Genomic DNA, 4220 nt, shown 5'->3' on the forward strand with positions numbered 1-4220 from the left:
AGGGCTATCTATCTATCTATCTATATCCTCTTATGATCGATCAACTCCATCTCACATCTCAGATCGTTTTATCCTTTCTCTCTCAACATGCCTATTTTTCGTATACATTGATTTTTATGTTTCATCATCATCCTCATCCTCATCGTCATCATTTTGTTTATATCCTAATTTTACTTCTGTCCCTCTCTCTCACTTCCTCATGCATGCCCACATTAAGATGCTAAACTTCAATTGCTGTGAAAATATTTGTTTTATTTTCTATGTTCTTTCTCTTTCTATCCCTTTCTGGCTTGTGTGGAAATTGACACAAGAACTTTTGTTTATATATTTCATGTGCAGATGTTTAATTACAAATACATGTCTGTAGGATTTAAGCTTTGGATTGGCTCAATGACTATTACTTTAAGTAATTAATTAATGGCTGGGATTGGTTTCTTACTTAGAAAAAATTGGGGTGAAGGTATGGATAAAAAAGAGATGGACCACCATGTGGAGGAGAGTTCAACGTTTAGCTATAAATGTTAGGTAAAAAGCTTGTAAATTAGATTGAATGTATGTAGTGACGGATCAGTGGAGCAACTGAGGGACCTGTACTCTTCACTTATCCAAAATTAAAATTGGATGGCAAACTTTTTAATACAATAAAAGAGTTATGCAAAATATTGAATAATTTTCTATATAAATTATATCTTAATTAATTAAATTTCATAAAACTAATTTTAAGTTGTAAAATAAAATTTATATTCATTTATATAATGTATATAATGTAAATTTGTCTTTAGTTAACGTGAAATCTTTATTACATCTCTTTCGTTGAGATATACATATTAAAGAGATATAAATATTTCACATGAAATTCAACATTAAGAGTGATATGATAGCAATCTAAATCTGATAATAGAATAAGTTTGATAAATAATAAATCTCCATAAGACAGATTTTGGATGACTATGGTATATATTAAAAAGTAAATTATAAACCTACTCAATCCTCTAAAACCTGTTGATAAGGTGAACTCACATATTTTACTAATTTAGCTTTTAGTTTCTTGTATTCTTAAAAATTATACGTTTTTTTTATATTAATACAGATAAAATTTTGTTTTGGTTAATGTAGTGGATTAGCTTTTAATTTTAGTTAGTTTTGAAACACCACAAACAAAAATTCTAAAACACAAGGAAATAGTTATTTCAAGACCTCTATATCCGTTGTGTACCTGTCAAAACCATTGGCCGAAAATTGCAGAAACCTTATCCACTAAATGGCTCCTTAGAATATTCATATTATAAAAAACCTAAAGATTCTAATAATTTCAATGATTTTTTTATCTCTTCTCCTAAATCTTCCTCCAAAGGATTTTTTTTTCCTTTACAAGCAACTATTTTGTTTTCTTTCTCATTTCAAGAAAATAGATTTAATGTGCGGAAATAGTTAATAATATAGTGGAAAGTGGTGAAAGACATACAAGGATAAATCAAAACTAACACGACTGAAGTTTAGGATGTAAAAGGCAAAATACTTAACTTTGATATATGTAGATCCATTATTATAATTAATTATGTATGTTAACATGTTGAAATAGACATAATAGTTGAGGATACAAATATAAGACCAAATAATATTTTAACTACGCTAAAATAAAGAAAATATAATATTTATATGTATGGAAACATAATCTGTTTCTATTTCTGTTAATATATGCCTAATATCCATAAGACTAAAACAGTACAATCTATTTTATTATCACTTTTACTCACAATACATTTTTATAGATATTTTATTAATTTGAACGTTAAAATGTATTTATAATTGTATTTTTTATTTTTTTATTCAAAATTTGGTTACACATCAACAATGATTACCTACTTCAAAAATTGTTCAGCCAAATCTGAAAAGAACAATACATAACTTGAATATTCGTTTCGTGAATTTGAAACAACTTCACAATATATGTTGTGTTAGATTTTTGTTTTGAGTTTTTACATGTGTTATTGGATGCTATAGTTTATTTATGAAATTTTTATAATTAGTTTTATGTTCCATGTTATACTTATTCAATTTTTAAATTTGAAAATTAAAATAAAATTTAAAATATAAATCAATTTTAATTTTGTATGCAAATTTTGGAAACTAAAATTATTTTCAAATATAGATGCAAAATTTATATTTGTCACTAAATCCTACACAAATGAAAAATTAAAGTACTCTGCTCTTAAATAAACACTTAGAGTTAGCTAATACCCATGAAAACAGGGAGTGCAATATCACCTTGCCTCATTTACAAATAAATAGAACTTTTTTTAATTACCTATGTTTATTTAAATATTTTTTTTTTGTTGTGAATTTTATAATATATAAATGAATATAAATTTTATTTTGTAAGTTAATTTTGTATGATTGAAAATGTGTATCTAAAAACATCTTTGGATTTAAGAATAGTAAAGAAGGAAACTATACTTTATAGGTTATACACACTACACATAAATAATAAATATATATATATATATATATATATATATATATATATATATATATATATATATATATTCACATGTTCATAATAAGATCTCATGTTCATAATTACGAACATGTTACCAACCAGAGACGAATTAGAAAAAAGAGTTTGTTGAAGCTAAACAAGACATGTTCTATCCTTTTTGTCAAGTAATAAGAATTTGATTATATGGACTTTGTGGATACAATAAACTATATGTTTATTTTGAGGTGAAGATTTCAGTTAATTTATAAGGAGAAATGATCAATCATTCGTTTGTATGTAATTGTTTTCCTTTCATTTGGTGGGATTACTCCATTAACTATTACAAAAAGTACTGTTATCGACCCATTTTTTTTTTAATTTAATATTCCTTTTAAGAGATTTGATAACAAATTTTCATCAATGATTGAATTAACGGCTAATTCTTTTTAAAATTTAATAAGCAAATATTTCCATTAACAATCAAATTAGTGACTTTTTTTTCTAATAATCTAATAAAATTTCTCTGGTTAGCTGTTGAATTAACAATTAGTTTTTGGTCGTTTATATATATAAAGGTGACCAACTATTTTAATAACGATGATTCTTTATAAACCAATTAAAAATCAGTATTGTGAACAGAGTTTTTTCTGACATACTATTTTGTTGTTATTTCCGTGTTGAAGATTTTTGCGACCAATTTAAATTTTTTAGTGATTGAAATTGGTGACGACTAAAATACATTTGTTTAGTGATTGTTCGTGCATATCTAAACAATATGCACAGGAAGAAGAAGGTAGAAATTTTTTAGTAATGTTATTAGAAATAAATATAGTAACTTTAAGGATTTTAAGATTGATTCAGTAAATATAGATTTTATACAAGAACATTTTGTTTCAAAATTATTTTAGTTCCTCTCATTTAATAAATGTGTGATTCTTTTTAATAAAAGGTGAGTCAAAATTTTTTTGTTGTATTATCTCTTGTAGATTTTTCTACCAAATTAAAGTTTGAAAATAGTTGAGTTGGGCTCAAAGCAAGATCTAAAAGAGTCAAGTGAGTAGAAGATTGAGATATATTGATCTGAGTTAAAGATTGAGACAAGTCTTTCTGTGTATAAATTTAAGATGAGTCGATTCAGAAAAACGGAAAAGTTTGTCTAAAAGTTTGTCTTGATCGAAAGTTGAATAATGTCATTTCAAATCGTATATCAAATTAAGTCAGTCTAAATCGAAAATCAAATTGAGTTAAATTAGATTAAAAGTCAAAATGAATAGTAAATTTGAAAATCATTCTGAATTTGTACGTCTAAAGAATCTAATTGAGTTGACTTGCTCCAAAAATAAAATTGAATCAACCAAGATCTAATCACATATTCTCTATCTTGATTTTAGACTCATATAAGTTGATCCATGAATTAGTCTTAACTATCTTTTGAATTTTGTAATTTTTTTATGTGGACTTTTTAATTTTAATTTTATGAACTCTTTTTATCTTGAGACATATGCGGCTTAGTCAAAATATCTACTTTTAATCAAATTATTTCAATATAAATCTTTCAATTATAACACCTAATTAACTTCATCTTTCCTGGAATAATTTATAAGTTTCTCCCTTTTCTTTCCTAGAATATCAACTTCTTTTGAATTCTTTCCTTGCCGTAATTATTTTAAGGCTCTCATACGGTGGCTTATATATATATATATATATATATATATATATATATATATATATATATATATAT

Source organism: Vigna umbellata, chromosome 11, assembly GCF_029865625.1.
Source record: "Vigna umbellata cultivar VRB3 chromosome 11, Vumbellata_1.0, whole genome shotgun sequence".
NCBI classification, from domain to species: Eukaryota; Viridiplantae; Streptophyta; class Magnoliopsida; order Fabales; family Fabaceae; genus Vigna; species Vigna umbellata.